This window comes from Phyllobates terribilis, unplaced genomic scaffold, assembly GCF_046119375.1.
Source record: "Phyllobates terribilis strain yellow unplaced genomic scaffold, ASM4611937v1 Scaffold_414__1_contigs__length_1644244, whole genome shotgun sequence".
NCBI classification, from domain to species: Eukaryota; Metazoa; Chordata; class Amphibia; order Anura; family Dendrobatidae; genus Phyllobates; species Phyllobates terribilis.
Genome location: NW_027363174.1, coordinates 1,078,079 through 1,093,548, shown reverse-complemented (window position 1 = coordinate 1,093,548; position 15,470 = coordinate 1,078,079). Strand labels below are relative to the sequence as shown.

The 15,470-nt window shown below is 45.1% G+C and overlaps 12 non-coding genes across 12 annotated transcripts; all 12 read left to right on the top strand.

Annotated features, from left to right (window-relative positions):
- The first annotated feature begins 330 nt into the window (after positions 1 to 330).
- LOC141225725 (U2 spliceosomal RNA) lies at positions 331 to 521 on the top strand. The gene has a single exon (XR_012292966.1). It is a non-coding gene; the product is annotated as a U2 spliceosomal RNA (small nuclear RNA).
- Positions 522 to 1,641: 1,120 nt separating this feature from the next.
- LOC141225724 (U2 spliceosomal RNA) lies at positions 1,642 to 1,832 on the top strand. Its single transcript, XR_012292965.1, has one exon. It is a non-coding gene; the product is annotated as a U2 spliceosomal RNA (small nuclear RNA).
- Positions 1,833 to 2,953: 1,121 nt separating this feature from the next.
- Positions 2,954 to 3,144, top strand: LOC141226096 (U2 spliceosomal RNA). Its single transcript, XR_012293324.1, has one exon. It is a non-coding gene; the product is annotated as a U2 spliceosomal RNA (small nuclear RNA).
- Positions 3,145 to 4,263: 1,119 nt separating this feature from the next.
- Positions 4,264 to 4,454, top strand: LOC141225723 (U2 spliceosomal RNA). Its single transcript, XR_012292964.1, has one exon. It is a non-coding gene; the product is annotated as a U2 spliceosomal RNA (small nuclear RNA).
- Positions 4,455 to 5,578: 1,124 nt separating this feature from the next.
- On the top strand, positions 5,579 to 5,769 carry LOC141225722 (U2 spliceosomal RNA). Its single transcript, XR_012292963.1, has one exon. It is a non-coding gene; the product is annotated as a U2 spliceosomal RNA (small nuclear RNA).
- A 1,120-nt stretch (positions 5,770 to 6,889) lies between these two features.
- Positions 6,890 to 7,080, top strand: LOC141225721 (U2 spliceosomal RNA). Its single transcript, XR_012292962.1, has one exon. It is a non-coding gene; the product is annotated as a U2 spliceosomal RNA (small nuclear RNA).
- Positions 7,081 to 8,201: 1,121 nt separating this feature from the next.
- LOC141225720 (U2 spliceosomal RNA) lies at positions 8,202 to 8,392 on the top strand. The gene has a single exon (XR_012292961.1). It is a non-coding gene; the product is annotated as a U2 spliceosomal RNA (small nuclear RNA).
- A 1,120-nt stretch (positions 8,393 to 9,512) lies between these two features.
- On the top strand, positions 9,513 to 9,703 carry LOC141225718 (U2 spliceosomal RNA). Its single transcript, XR_012292959.1, has one exon. It is a non-coding gene; the product is annotated as a U2 spliceosomal RNA (small nuclear RNA).
- A 1,125-nt stretch (positions 9,704 to 10,828) lies between these two features.
- On the top strand, positions 10,829 to 11,019 carry LOC141225717 (U2 spliceosomal RNA). Its single transcript, XR_012292958.1, has one exon. It is a non-coding gene; the product is annotated as a U2 spliceosomal RNA (small nuclear RNA).
- A 1,119-nt stretch (positions 11,020 to 12,138) lies between these two features.
- LOC141225716 (U2 spliceosomal RNA) lies at positions 12,139 to 12,329 on the top strand. Its single transcript, XR_012292957.1, has one exon. It is a non-coding gene; the product is annotated as a U2 spliceosomal RNA (small nuclear RNA).
- A 1,119-nt stretch (positions 12,330 to 13,448) lies between these two features.
- Positions 13,449 to 13,639, top strand: LOC141225978 (U2 spliceosomal RNA). The gene has a single exon (XR_012293209.1). It is a non-coding gene; the product is annotated as a U2 spliceosomal RNA (small nuclear RNA).
- A 1,120-nt stretch (positions 13,640 to 14,759) lies between these two features.
- LOC141225715 (U2 spliceosomal RNA) lies at positions 14,760 to 14,950 on the top strand. The gene has a single exon (XR_012292956.1). It is a non-coding gene; the product is annotated as a U2 spliceosomal RNA (small nuclear RNA).
- Positions 14,951 to 15,470: the final 520 nt, after the last annotated feature.

Genomic DNA, 15,470 nt, shown 5'->3' with positions numbered 1-15,470 from the left:
CAGCAGGAGAGGTAATTAATCAGCAACCCTCCTGCTAAGGGTAGACAGCTGCTCGTTCCACCCCCCCCCCGCCTTAATTCGTTCTCCTCCCTTCCAACGGTGTTGAGGCGGGTGGGAACAGCCGGGGGTTGAGGGTACTGTGCTAAAAGAGGTGGAGTTATGCAGATCTAAAACGCGTGGATTGCAGCAGCAGCAAGCCGAAAAGTGCAGGCATGTGAGGGATCTAGAGGTTGACAGCATGTCTTCTTAACAGGAGTCCAGGTGGCCATCTCCACAAATGGACTTTTCAGAATCCTTGGGTGGCACCGTAGTCGGAAACCAATTCTGGTTATCGCTTCTCGGCCTTTTGGCTAAGATCAAGTGTAGTATCTGTTCTTATCAGTTTAATATCTGATACGTCCCCTATCTGGGGACCATATATTAAATGGATTTTTAGAACAGGGAGATGGAAAAAGAGCTTGCTCTGTCCACTCCACGCATTGACCTGGTATTGCAGTATCTCCAGGACCGGTGCACCCCTTCTTTAATGCAGTTTCTAAAATCAGAAAGAATTGAATTCAATGCTTTTTGTTCATTTTGCTTGTTTGTCGGATTTTGGGATGGACTCTTTGGCTTTGCTTTTCTTCTCCTCATTGGATTTTTCATGTTAAAAGTTGCAGAAGCCAGATGACAAGCTCATTTTGGTTCAACTTCAGCAACTGTGCATTGCATTGCCATGTAATGTAATGTAATGCAATGCTATCTATCTAGCTCTCCCTCTATACTTCCTTTTGGATAAACAGACATATTAGGCAAGCATTTTGGAGCTTTCACCTAAATAACTACAGGTGGTGAGATAAGCTGCACAATATAATTGACCTTTCAGTATATTGTTGCACACACACCATCTATTTAGCAAATGCCCTTGTTATCAACAGCAGCCTTTTAAACTCACCTGAGCTAACAGGTATGTGAGCTGGTTACTCTGCTGCGCTTAAAATTTCTTTTTTGGTTTGCTACAATGCCTTTTCTGAAACGTTGTCTCCCTCTGCTGGAACACTGACTTCTTTCATTTAATGCCTGCAGACTATAAAAGAGAAACCAACCCAAAAAGTTTGGTTGATTAGTCTGTGGCATTCTTTTAAACTGTTGCTTATGGCGGTCTCTGTGAGCTTCTCAGTGACATTCAGCCATCCAGGTATCCCGCCTGCAGTAGACGGAATGTGGCAATTGAACGCTGGCTGCGCGTGTCATAATAGGCTCTGAGCCTTTATATACCTGCGCACAGCAGCAGCCACCTTCAGTCTGCTGCTGGACAGCCAGCAGCAGCAGCAGCAGGAGAGGTAATTAATCAGCAACCCTCCTGCTAAGGGTAGACAGCTGCTCGTTCCACCCCCCCCCCGCCTTAATTCGTTCTCCTCCCTTCCAACGGTGTTGAGGCGGGTGGGAACAGCCGGGGGTTGAGGGTACTGTGCTAAAAGAGGTGGAGTTATGCAGATCTAAAACGCGTGGATTGCAGCAGCAGCAAGCCGAAAAGTGCAGGCATGTGAGGGATCTAGAGGTTGACAGCATGTCTTCTTAACGGGAGTCCAGGTGGCCATCTCCACAAATGGACTTTTCAGAATCCTTGGGTGGCACCGTAGTCGGAAACCAATTCTGGTTATCGCTTCTCGGCCTTTTGGCTAAGATCAAGTGTAGTATCTGTTCTTATCAGTTTAATATCTGATACGTCCCCTATCTGGGGACCATATATTAAATGGATTTTTAGAACAGGGAGATGGAAAAAGAGCTTGCTCTGTCCACTCCACGCATTGACCTGGTATTGCAGTATCTCCAGGACCGGTGCACCCCTTCTTTAATGCAGTTTCTAAAATCAGAAAGAATTGAATTCAATGCTTTTTGTTCATTTTGCTTGTTTGTCGGATTTTGGGATGGACTCTTTGGCTTTGCTTTTCTTCTCCTCATTGGATTTTTCATGTTAAAAGTTGCAGAAGCCAGATGACAAGCTCATTTTGGTTCAACTTCAGCAACTGTGCATTGCATTGCCATGTAATGTAATGTAATGCAATGCTATCTATCTAGCTCTCCCTCTATACTTCCTTTTGGATAAACAGACATATTAGGCAAGCATTTTGGAGCTTTCACCTAAATAACTACAGGTGGTGAGATAAGCTGCACAATATAATTGACCTTTCAGTATATTGTTGCACACACACCATCTATTTAGCAAATGCCCTTGTTATCAACAGCAGCCTTTTAAACTCACCTGAGCTAACAGGTATGTGAGCTGGTTACTCTGCTGCGCTTAAAATATCTTTTTTGGTTTGCTACAATGCCTTTTCTGAAACGTTGTCTCCCTCTGCTGGAACACTGACTTCTTTCATTTAATGCCTGCAGACTATAAAAGAGAAACCAACCCAAAAAGTTTGGTTGATTAGTCTGTGGCATTCTTTTAAACTGTTGCTTATGGCGGTCTCTGTGAGCTTCTCAGTGACATTCAGCCATCCAGGTATCCCGCCTGCAGTAGACGGAATGTGGCAATGGAACGCTGGCTGCGCGTGTCATAATAGGCTCTGAGCCTTTATATACCTGCGCACAGCAGCAGCCACCTTCAGTCTGCTGCTGGACAGCCAGCAGCAGCAGCAGCAGGAGAGGTAATTAATCAGCAACCCTCCTGCTAAGGGTAGACAGCTGCTCGTTCCACCCCCCCCCCCGCCTTAATTGGTTCTCCTCCCTTCCAACGGTGTTGAGGCGGGTGGGAACAGCCGGGGGTTGAGGGTACTGTGCTAAAAGAGGTGGAGTTATGCAGATCTAAAACGCGTGGATTGCAGCAGCAGCAAGCCGAAAAGTGCAGGCATGTGAGGGATCTAGAGGTTGACAGCATGTCTTCTTAACGGGAGTCCAGGTGGCCATCTCCACAAATGGACTTTTCAGAATCCTTGGGTGGCACCGTAGTCGGAAACCAATTCTGGTTATCGCTTCTCGGCCTTTTGGCTAAGATCAAGTGTAGTATCTGTTCTTATCAGTTTAATATCTGATACGTCCCCTATCTGGGGACTATATATTAAATGGATTTTTAGAACAGGGAGATGGAAAAAGAGCTTGCTCTGTCCACTCCACGCATTGACCTGGTATTGCAGTATCTCCAGGACCGGTGCACCCCTTCTTTAATGCAGTTTCTAAAATCAGAAAGAATTGAATTCAATGCTTTTTGTTCATTTTGCTTGTTTGTCGGATTTTGGGATGGACTCTTTGGCTTTGCTTTACTTCTCCTCATTGGATTTTTCATGTTAAAAGTTGCAGAAGCCAGATGACAAGCTCATTTTGGTTCAACTTCAGCAACTGTGCATTGCATTGCCATGTAATGAAATGTAATGCAATGCTATCTATCTAGCTCTCCCTCTATACTTCCTTTTGGATAAACAGACATATTAGGCAAGCATTTTGGAGCTTTCACCTAAATAACTACAGGTGGTGAGATAAGCTGCACAATATAATTGACCTTTCAGTATATTGTTGCACACACACCATCTATTTAGCAAATGCCCTTGTTATCAACAGCAGCCTTTTAAACTCACCTGAGCTAACAGGTATGTGAGCTGGTTACTCTGCTGCGCTTAAAATTTCTTTTTTGGTTTGCTACAATGCCTTTTCTGAAACGTTGTCTCCCTCTGCTGGAACACTGACTTCTTTCATTTAATGCCTGCAGACTATAAAAGAGAAACCAACCCAAAAAGTTTGGTTGATTAGTCTGTGGCATTCTTTTAAACTGTTGCATATGGCGGTCTCTGTGAGCTTCTCAGTGACATTCAGCCATCCAGGTATCCCGCCTGCAGTAGACGGAATGTGGCAATGGAACGCTGGCTGCGCGTGTCATAATAGGCTCTGAGCCTTTATATACCTGCGCACAGCAGCAGCCACCTTCAGTCTGCTGCTGGACAGCCAGCAGCAGCAGCAGCAGGAGAGGTAATTAATCAGCAACCCTCCTGCTAAGGGTAGACAGCTGCTCGTTCCACCCCCCCCCGCCTTAATTGGTTCTCCTCCCTTCCAACGGTGTTGAGGCGGGTGGGAACAGCCGGGGGTTGAGGGTACTGTGCTAAAAGAGGTGGAGTTATGCAGATCTAAAACGCGTGGATTGCAGCAGCAGCAAGCCGAAAAGTGCAGGCATGTGAGGGATCTAGAGGTTGACAGCATGTCTTCTTAACGGGAGTCCAGGTGGCCATCTCCACAAATGGACTTTTCAGAATCCTTGGGTGGCACCATAGTCGGAAACCAATTCTGGTTATCGCTTCTCGGCCTTTTGGCTAAGATCAAGTGTAGTATCTGTTCTTATCAGTTTAATATCTGATACGTCCCCTATCTGGGGACCATATATTAAATGGATTTTTAGAACAGGGAGATGGAAAAAGAGCTTGCTCTGTCCACTCCACGCATTGACCTGGTATTGCAGTATCTCCAGGACCGGTGCACCCCTTCTTTAATGCAGTTTCTAAAATCAGAAAGAATTGAATTCAATGCTTTTTGTTCATTTTGCTTGTTTGTCGGATTTTGGGATGGACTCTTTGGCTTTGCTTTACTTCTCCTCATTGGATTTTTCATGTTAAAAGTTGCAGAAGCCAGATGACAAGCTCATTTTGGTTCAACTTCAGCAACTGTGCATTGCATTGCCATGTAATGAAATGTAATGCAATGCTATCTATCTAGCTCTCCCTCTATACTTCCTTTTGGATAAACAGACATATTAGGCAAGCATTTTGGAGCTTTCACCTAAATAACTACAGGTGGTGAGATAAGCTGCACAATATAATTGACCTTTCAGTATATTGTTGCACACACACCATCTATTTAGCAAATGCCCTTGTTATCAACAGCAGCCTTTTAAACTCACCTGAGCTAACAGGTATGTGAGCTGGTTACTCTGCTGCGCTTAAAATTTCTTTTTTGGTTTGCTACAATGCCTTTTCTGAAACGTTGTCTCCCTCTGCTGGAACACTGACTTCTTTCATTTAATGCCTGCAGACTATAAAAGAGAAACCAACCCAAAAAGTTTGGTTGATTAGTCTGTGGCATTCTTTTAAACTGTTGCTTATGGCGGTCTCTGTGAGCTTCTCAGTGACATTCAGCCATCCAGGTATCCCGCCTGCAGTAGACGGAATGTGGCAATGGAACGCTGGCTGCGCGTGTCATAATAGGCTCTGAGCCTTTATATACCTGCGCACAGCAGCAGCCACCTTCAGTCTGCTGCTGGACAGCCAGCAGCAGCAGCAGCAGGAGAGGTAATTAATCAGCAACCCTCCTGCTAAGGGTAGACAGCTGCTCGTTCCACCCCCCCCCCCCCCGCCTAAATTGGTTCTCCTCCCTTCCAACGGTGTTGAGGCGGGTGGGAACAGCCGGGGGTTGAGGGTACTGTGCTAAAAGAGGTGGAGTTATGCAGATCTAAAACGCGTGGATTGCAGCAGCAGCAAGCCGAAAAGTGCAGGCATGTGAGGGATCTAGAGGTTGACAGCATGTCTTCTTAACGGGAGTCCAGGTGGCCATCTCCACAAATGGACTTTTCAGAATCCTTGGGTGGCACCGTAGTCGGAAACCAATTCTGGTTATCGCTTCTCGGCCTTTTGGCTAAGATCAAGTGTAGTATCTGTTCTTATCAGTTTAATATCTGATACGTCCCCTATCTGGGGACCATATATTAAATGGATTTTTAGAACAGGGAGATGGAAAAAGAGCTTGCTCTGTCCACTCCACGCATTGACCTGGTATTGCAGTATCTCCAGGACCGGTGCACCCCTTCTTTAATGCAGTTTCTAAAATCAGAAAGAATTGAATTCAATGCTTTTTGTTCATTTTGTTTGTTTGTCGGATTTTGGGATGGACTCTTTGGCTTTGCTTTTCTTCTCCTCATTGGATTTTTCATGTTAAAAGTTGCAGAAGCCAGATGACAAGCTCATTTTGGTTCAACTTCAGCAACTGTGCATTGCATTGCCATGTAATGTAATGTAATGCAATGCTATCTATCTAGCTCTCCCTCTATACTTCCTTTTGGATAAACAGACATATTAGGCAAGCATTTTGGAGCTTTCACCTAAATAACTACAGGTGGTGAGATAAGCTGCACAATATAATTGACCTTTCAGTATATTGTTGCACACACACCATCTATTTAGCAAATGCCCTTGTTATCAACAGCAGCCTTTTAAACTCACCTGAGCTAACAGGTATGTGAGCTGGTTACTCTGCTGCGCTTAAAATTTCTTTTTTGGTTTGCTACAATGCCTTTTCTGAAACGTTGTCTCCCTCTGCTGGAACACTGACTTCTTTCATTTAATGCCTGCAGACTATAAAAGAGAAACCAACCCAAAAAGTTTGGTTGATTAGTCTGTGGCATTCTTTTAAACTGTTGCTTATGGCGGTCTCTGTGAGCTTCTCAGTGACATTCAGCCATCCAGGTATCCCGCCTGCAGTAGACGGAATGTGGCAATTGAACGCTGGCTGCGCGTGTCATAATAGGCTCTGAGCCTTTATATACCTGCGCACAGCAGCAGCCACCTTCAGTCTGCTGCTGGACAGCCAGCAGCAGCAGCAGCAGGAGAGGTAATTAATCAGCAACCCTCCTGCTAAGGGTAGACAGCTGCTCGTTCCACCCCCCCCCCGCCTTAATTCGTTCTCCTCCCTTCCAACGGTGTTGAGGCGGGTGGGAACAGCCGGGGGTTGAGGGTACTGTGCTAAAAGAGGTGGAGTTATGCAGATCTAAAACGCGTGGATTGCAGCAGCAGCAAGCCGAAAAGTGCAGGCATGTGAGGGATCTAGAGGTTGACAGCATGTCTTCTTAACGGGAGTCCAGGTGGCCATCTCCACAAATGGACTTTTCAGAATCCTTGGGTGGCACCGTAGTCGGAAACCAATTCTGGTTATCGCTTCTCGGCCTTTTGGCTAAGATCAAGTGTAGTATCTGTTCTTATCAGTTTAATATCTGATACGTCCCCTATCTGGGGACCATATATTAAATGGATTTTTAGAACAGGGAGATGGAAAAAGAGCTTGCTCTGTCCACTCCACGCATTGACCTGGTATTGCAGTATCTCCAGGACCGGTGCACCCCTTCTTTAATGCAGTTTCTAAAATCAGAAAGAATTGAATTCAATGCTTTTTGTTCATTTTGCTTGTTTGTCGGATTTTGGGATGGACTCTTTGGCTTTGCTTTTCTTCTCCTCATTGGATTTTTCATGTTAAAAGTTGCAGAAGCCAGATGACAAGCTCATTTTGGTTCAACTTCAGCAACTGTGCATTGCATTGCCATGTAATGTAATGTAATGCAATGCTATCTATCTAGCTCTCCCTCTATACTTCCTTTTGGATAAACAGACATATTAGGCAAGCATTTTGGAGCTTTCACCTAAATAACTACAGGTGGTGAGATAAGCTGCACAATATAATTGACCTTTCAGTATATTGTTGCACACACACCATCTATTTAGCAAATGCCCTTGTTATCAACAGCAGCCTTTTAAACTCACCTGAGCTAACAGGTATGTGAGCTGGTTACTCTGCTGCGCTTAAAATTTCTTTTTTGGTTTGCTACAATGCCTTTTCTGAAACGTTGTCTCCCTCTGCTGGAACACTGACTTCTTTCATTTAATGCCTGCAGACTATAAAAGAGAAACCAACCCAAAAAGTTTGGTTGATTAGTCTGTGGCATTCTTTTAAACTGTTGCTTATGGCGGTCTCTGTGAGCTTCTCAGTGACATTCAGCCATCCAGGTATCCCGCCTGCAGTAAACGGAATGTGGCAATGGAACGCTGGCTGCGCGTGTCATAATAGGCTCTGAGCCTTTATATACCTGCGCACAGCAGCAGCCACCTTCAGTCTGCTGCTGGACAGCCAGCAGCAGCAGCAGCAGGAGAGGTAATTAATCAGCAACCCTCCTGCTAAGGGTAGACAGCTGCTCGTTCCACCCCCCCCCCCGCCTTAATTCGTTCTCCTCCCTTCCAACGGTGTTGAGGCGGGTGGGAACAGCCGGGGGTTGAGGGTACTGTGCTAAAAGAGGTGGAGTTATCCAGATCTAAAACGCGTGGATTGCAGCAGCAGCAAGCCGAAAAGTGCAGGCATGTGAGGGATCTAGAGGTTGACAGCATGTCTTCTTAACGGGAGTCCAGGTGGCCATCTCCACAAATGGACTTTTCAGAATCCTTGGGTGGCACCGTAGTCGGAAACCAATTCTGGTTATCGCTTCTCGGCCTTTTGGCTAAGATCAAGTGTAGTATCTGTTCTTATCAGTTTAATATCTGATACGTCCCCTATCTGGGGACCATATATTAAATGGATTTTTAGAACAGGGAGATGGAAAAAGAGCTTGCTCTGTCCACTCCACGCATTGACCTGGTATTGCAGTATCTCCAGGACCGGTGCACCCCTTCTTTAATGCAGTTTCTAAAATCAGAAAGAATTGAATTCAATGCTTTTTGTTCATTTTGTTTGTTTGTCGGATTTTGGGATGGACTCTTTGGCTTTGCTTTTCTTCTCCTCATTGGATTTTTCATGTTAAAAGTTGCAGAAGCCAGATGACAAGCTCATTTTGGTTCAACTTCAGCAACTGTGCATTGCATTGCCATGTAATGTAATGTAATGCAATGCTATCTATCTAGCTCTCCCTCTATACTTCCTTTTGGATAAACAGACATATTAGGCAAGCATTTTGGAGCTTTCACCTAAATAACTACAGGTGGTGAGATAAGCTGCACAATATAATTGACCTTTCAGTATATTGTTGCACACACACCATCTATTTAGCAAATGCCCTTGTTATCAACAGCAGCCTTTTAAACTCACCTGAGCTAACAGGTATGTGAGCTGGTTACTCTGCTGCGCTTAAAATTTCTTTTTTGGTTTGCTACAATGCCTTTTCTGAAACGTTGTCTCCCTCTGCTGGAACACTGACTTCTTTCATTTAATGCCTGCAGACTATAAAAGAGAAACCAACCCAAAAAGTTTGGTTGATTAGTCTGTGGCATTCTTTTAAACTGTTGCTTATGGCGGTCTCTGTGAGCTTCTCAGTGACATTCAGCCATCCAGGTATCCCGCCTGCAGTAGACGGAATGTGGCAATGGAACGCTGGCTGCGCGTGTCATAATAGGCTCTGAGCCTTTATATACCTGCGCACAGCAGCAGCCACCTTCAGTCTGCTGCTGGACAGCCAGCAGAAGCAGCAGCAGGAGAGGTAATTAATCAGCAACCCTCCTGCTAAGGGTAGACAGCTGCTCGTTCCACCCCCCCCCCGCCTTAATTGGTTCTCCTCCCTTCCAACGGTGTTGAGGCGGGTGGGAACAGCCGGGGGTTGAGGGTACTGTGCTAAAAGAGGTGGAGTTATGCAGATCTAAAACGCGTGGATTGCAGCAGCAGCAAGCCGAAAAGTGCAGGCATGTGAGGGATCTAGAGGTTGACAGCATGTCTTCTTAACGGGAGTCCAGGTGGCCATCTCCACAAATGGACTTTTCAGAATCCTTGGGTGGCACCGTAGTCGGAAACCAATTCTGGTTATCGCTTCTCGGCCTTTTGGCTAAGATCAAGTGTAGTATCTGTTCTTATCAGTTTAATATCTGATACGTCCCCTATCTGGGGACCATATATTAAATGGATTTTTAGAACAGGGAGATGGAAAAAGAGCTTGCTCTGTCCACTCCACGCATTGACCTGGTATTGCAGTATCTCCAGGACCGGTGCACCCCTTCTTTAATGCAGTTTCTAAAATCAGAAAGAATTGAATTCAATGCTTTTTGTTCATTTTGCTTGTTTGTCGGATTTTGGGATGGACTCTTTGGCTTTGCTTTTCTTCTCCTCATTGGATTTTTCATGTTAAAAGTTGCAGAAGCCAGATGACAAGCTCATTTTGGTTCAACTTCAGCAACTGTGCATTGCATTGCCATGTAATGTAATGTAATGCAATGCTATCTATCTAGCTCTCCCTCTATACTTCCTTTTGGATAAACAGACATATTAGGCAAGCATTTTGGAGCTTTCACCTAAATAACTACAGGTGGTGAGATAAGCTGCACAATATAATTGACCTTTCAGTATATTGTTGCACACACACCATCTATTTAGCAAATGCCCTTGTTATCAACAGCAGCCTTTTAAACTCACCTGAGCTAACAGGTATGTGAGCTGGTTACTCTGCTGCGCTTAAAATTTCTTTTTTGGTTTGCTACAATGCCTTTTCTGAAACGTTGTCTCCCTCTGCTGGAACACTGACTTCTTTCATTTAATGCCTGCAGACTATAAAAGAGAAACCAACCCAAAAAGTTTGGTTGATTAGTCTGTGGCATTCTTTTAAACTGTTGCTTATGGCGGTCTCTGTGAGCTTCTCAGTGACATTCAGCCATCCAGGTATCCCGCCTGCAGTAGACGGAATGTGGCAATGGAACGCTGGCTGCGCGTGTCATAATAGGCTCTGAGCCTTTATATACCTGCGCACAGCAGCAGCCACCTTCAGTCTGCTGCTGGACAGCCAGCAGCAGCAGCAGCAGGAGAGGTAATTAATCAGCAACCCTCCTGCTAAGGGTAGACAGCTGCTCGTTCCACCCCCCCCCCCCCCCGCCTTAATTGGTTCTCCTCCCTTCCAACGGTGTTGAGGCGGGTGGGAACAGCCGGGGGTTGAGGGTACTGTGCTAAAAGAGGTGGAGTTATGCAGATCTAAAACGCGTGGATTGCAGCAGCAGCAAGCCGAAAAGTGCAGGCATGTGAGGGATCTAGAGGTTGACAGCATGTCTTCTTAACGGGAGTCCAGGTGGCCATCTCCACAAATGGACTTTTCAGAATCCTTGGGTGGCACCGTAGTCGGAAACCAATTCTGGTTATCGCTTCTCGGCCTTTTGGCTAAGATCAAGTGTAGTATCTGTTCTTATCAGTTTAATATCTGATACGTCCCCTATCTGGGGACCATATATTAAATGGATTTTTAGAACAGGGAGATGGAAAAAGAGCTTGCTCTGTCCACTCCACGCATTGACCTGGTATTGCAGTATCTCCAGGACCGGTGCACCCCTTCTTTAATGCAGTTTCTAAAATCAGAAAGAATTGAATTCAATGCTTTTTGTTCATTTTGCTTGTTTGTCGGATTTTGGGATGGACTCTTTGGCTTTGCTTTTCTTCTCCTCATTGGATTTTTCATGTTAAAAGTTGCAGAAGCCAGATGACAAGCTCATTTTGGTTCAACTTCAGCAACTGTGCATTGCATTGCCATGTAATGTAATGTAATGCAATGCTATCTATCTAGCTCTCCCTCTATACTTCCTTTTGGATAAACAGACATATTAGGCAAGCATTTTGGAGCTTTCACCTAAATAACTACAGGTGGTGAGATAAGCTGCACAATATAATTGACCTTTCAGTATATTGTTGCACACACACCATCTATTTAGCAAATGCCCTTGTTATCAACAGCAGCCTTTTAAACTCACCTGAGCTAACAGGTATGTGAGCTGGTTACTCTGCTGCGCTTAAAATTTCTTTTTTGGTTTGCTACAATGCCTTTTCTGAAACGTTGTCTCCCTCTGCTGGAACACTGACTTCTTTCATTTAATGCCTGCAGACTATAAAAGAGAAACCAACCCAAAAAGTTTGGTTGATTAGTCTGTGGCATTCTTTTAAACTGTTGCTTATGGCGGTCTCTGTGAGCTTCTCAGTGACATTCAGCCATCCAGGTATCCCGCCTGCAGTAGACGGAATGTGGCAATGGAACGCTGGCTGCGCGTGTCATAATAGGCTCTGAGCCTTTATATACCTGCGCACAGCAGCAGCCACCTTCAGTCTGCTGCTGGACAGCCAGCAGCAGCAGCAGCAGGAGAGGTAATTAATCAGCAACCCTCCTGCTAAGGGTAGACAGCTGCTCGTTCCACCCCCCCCCGCCTTAATTGGTTCTCCTCCCTTCCAACGGTGTTGAGGCGGGTGGGAACAGCCGGGGGTTGAGGGTACTGTGCTAAAAGAGGTGGAGTTATGCAGATCTAAAACGCGTGGATTGCAGCAGCAGCAAGCCGAAAAGTGCAGGCATGTGAGGGATCTAGAGGTTGACAGCATGTCTTCTTAACGGGAGTCCAGGTGGCCATCTCCACAAATGGACTTTTCAGAATCCTTGGGTGGCACCGTAGTCGGAAACCAATTCTGGTTATCGCTTCTCGGCCTTTTGGCTAAGATCAAGTGTAGTATCTGTTCTTATCAGTTTAATATCTGATACGTCCCCTATCTGGGGACCATATATTAAATGGATTTTTAGAACAGGGAGATGGAAAAAGAGCTTGCTCTGTCCACTCCACGCATTGACCTGGTATTGCAGTATCTCCAGGACCGGTGCACCCCTTCTTTAATGCAGTTTCTAAAATCAGAAAGAATTGAATTCAATGCTTTTTGTTCATTTTGCTTGTTTGTCGGATTTTGGGATGGACTCTTTGGCTTTGCTTTTCTTCTCCTCATTGGATTTTTCATGTTAAAAGTTGCAGAAGCCAGATGACAAGCTCATTTTGGTTCAACTTCAGCAACTGTGCATTGCATTGCCATGTAATGTAATGTAATGCAATGCTATCTATCTAGCTCTCCCTCTATACTTCCTTTTGGATAAACAGACATATTAGGCAAGCATTTTGGAGCTTTCACCTAAATAACTACAGGTGGTGAGATAAGCTGCACAATATAATTAACCTTTCAGTATATTGTTGCACACACCATCTATTTAGCAAATGCCCTTGTTATCAACAGCAGCCTTTTAAACTCACCTGAGCTAACAGGTATGTGAGCTGGTTACTCTGCTGCGCTTAAAATTTCTTTTTTGGTTTGCTACAATGCCTTTTCTGAAACGTTGTCTCCCTCTGCTGGAACACTGACTTCTTTCATTTAATGCCTGCAGACTATAAAAGAGAAACCAACCCAAAAAGTTTGGTTGATTAGTCTGTGGCATTCTTTTAAACTGTTGCTTATGGCGGTGTCTGTGAGCTTCTCAGTGACATTCAGCCATCCAGGTATCCCGCCTGCAGTAGACGGAATGTGGCAATGGAACGCTGGCTGCGCGTGTCATAATAGGCTCTGAGCCTTTATATACCTGCGCACAGCAGCAGCCACCTTCAGTCTGCTGCTGGACAGCCAGCAGCAGCAGCAGCAGGAGAGGTAATTAATCAGCAACCCTCCTGCTAAGGGTAGACAGCTGCTCGTTCCACCCCCCCCCCCGCCTTAATTGGTTCTCCTCCCTTCCAACGGCGTTGAGGCGGGTGGGAACAGCCGGGGGTTGAGGGTACTGTGCTAAAAGAGGTGGAGTTATGCAGATCTAAAACGCGTGGATTGCAGCAGCAGCAAGCCGAAAAGTGCAGGCATGTGAGGGATCTAGAGGTTGACAGCATGTCTTCTTAACGGGAGTCCAGGTGGCCATCTCCACAAATGGACTTTTCAGAATCCTTGGGTGGCACCGTAGTCGGAAACCAATTCTGGTTATCGCTTCTTGGCCTTTTGGCTAAGATCAAGTGTAGTATCTGTTCTTATCAGTTTAATATCTGATACGTCCCCTATCTGGGGACCATATATTAAATGGATTTTTAGAACAGGGAGATGGAAAAAGAGCTTGCTCTGTCCACTCCACGCATTGACCTGGTATTGCAGTATCTCCAGGACCGGTGCACCCCTTCTTTAATGCAGTTTCTAAAATCAGAAAGAATTGAATTCAATGCTTTTTGTTCATTTTGCTTGTTTGTCGGATTTTGGGATGGACTCTTTGGCTTTGCTTTTCTTCTCCTCATTGGATTTTTCATGTTAAAAGTTGCAGAAGCCAGATGACAAGCTCATTTTGGTTCAACTTCAGCAACTGTGCATTGCATTGCCATGTAATGTAATGTAATGCAATGCTATCTATCTAGCTCTCCCTCTATACTTCCTTTTGGATAAACAGACATATTAGGCAAGCATTTTGGAGCTTTCACCTAAATAACTACAGGTGGTGAGATAAGCTGCACAATATAATTGACCTTTCAGTATATTGTTGCACACACACCATCTATTTAGCAAATGCCCTTGTTATCAACAGCAGCCTTTTAAACTCCCCTGAGCTAACAGGTATGTGAGCTGGTTACTCTGCTGCGCTTAAAATTTCTTTTTTGGTTTGCTACAATGCCTTTTCTGAAACGTTGTCTCCCTCTGCTGGAACACTGACTTCTTTCATTTAATGCCTGCAGACTATAAAAGAGAAACCAACCCAAAAAGTTTGGTTGATTAGTCTGTGGCATTCTTTTAAACTGTTGCTTATGGCGGTCTCTGTGAGCTTCTCAGTGACATTCAGCCATCCAGGTATCCCGCCTGCAGTAGACGGAATGTGGCAATGGAACGCTGGCTGCGCGTGTCATAATAGGCTCTGAGCCTTTATATACCTGCGCACAGCAGCAGCCACCTTCAGTCTGCTGCTGGACAGCCAGCAGCAGCAGCAGCAGGAGAGGTAATTAATCAGCAACCCTCCTGCTAAGGGTAGACAGCTGCTCGTTCCACCCCCCCCCCGCCTTAATTGGTTCTCCTCCCTTCCAACGGTGTTGAGGCGGGTGGGAACAGCCGGGGGTTGAGGGTACTGTGCTAAAAGAGGTGGAGTTATGCAGATCTAAAACGCGTGGATTGCAGCAGCAGCAAGCCGAAAAGTGCAGGCATGTGAGGGATCTAGAGGTTGACAGCATGTCTTCTTAACGGGAGTCCAGGTGGCCATCTCCACAAATGGACTTTTCAGAATCCTTGGGTGGCACCGTAGTCGGAAACCAATTCTGGTTATCGCTTCTCGGCCTTTTGGCTAAGATCAAGTGTAGTATCTGTTCTTATCAGTTTAATATCTGATACGTCCCCTATCTGGGGACCATATATTAAATGGATTTTTAGAACAGGGAGATGGAAAAAGAGCTTGCTCTGTCCACTCCACGCATTGACCTGGTATTGCAGTATCTCCAGGACCGGTGCACCCCTTCTTTAATGCAGTTTCTAAAATCAGAAAGAATTGAATTCAATGCTTTTTGTTCATTTTGCTTGTTTGTCGGATTTTGGGATGGACTCTTTGGCTTTGCTTTTCTTCTCCTCATTGGATTTTTCATGTTAAAAGTTGCAGAAGCCAGATGACAAGCTCATTTTGGTTCAACTTCAGCAACTGTGCATTGCATTGCCATGTAATGTAATGTAATGCAATGCTATCTATCTAGCTCTCCCTCTATACTTCCTTTTGGATAAACAGACATATTAGGCAAGCATTTTGGAGCTTTCACCTAAATAACTACAGGTGGTGAGATAAGCTGCACAATATAATTGACCTTTCAGTATATTGTTGCACACACACCATCTATTTAGCAAATGCCCTTGTTATCAACAGCAGCCTTTTAAACTCACCTGAGCTAACAGGTATGTGAGCTGGTTACTCTGCTGCGCTTAAAATTTCTTTTTTGGTTTGCTACAATGCCTTTTCTGAAACGTTGTCTCCCTCTGCTGGAACACTG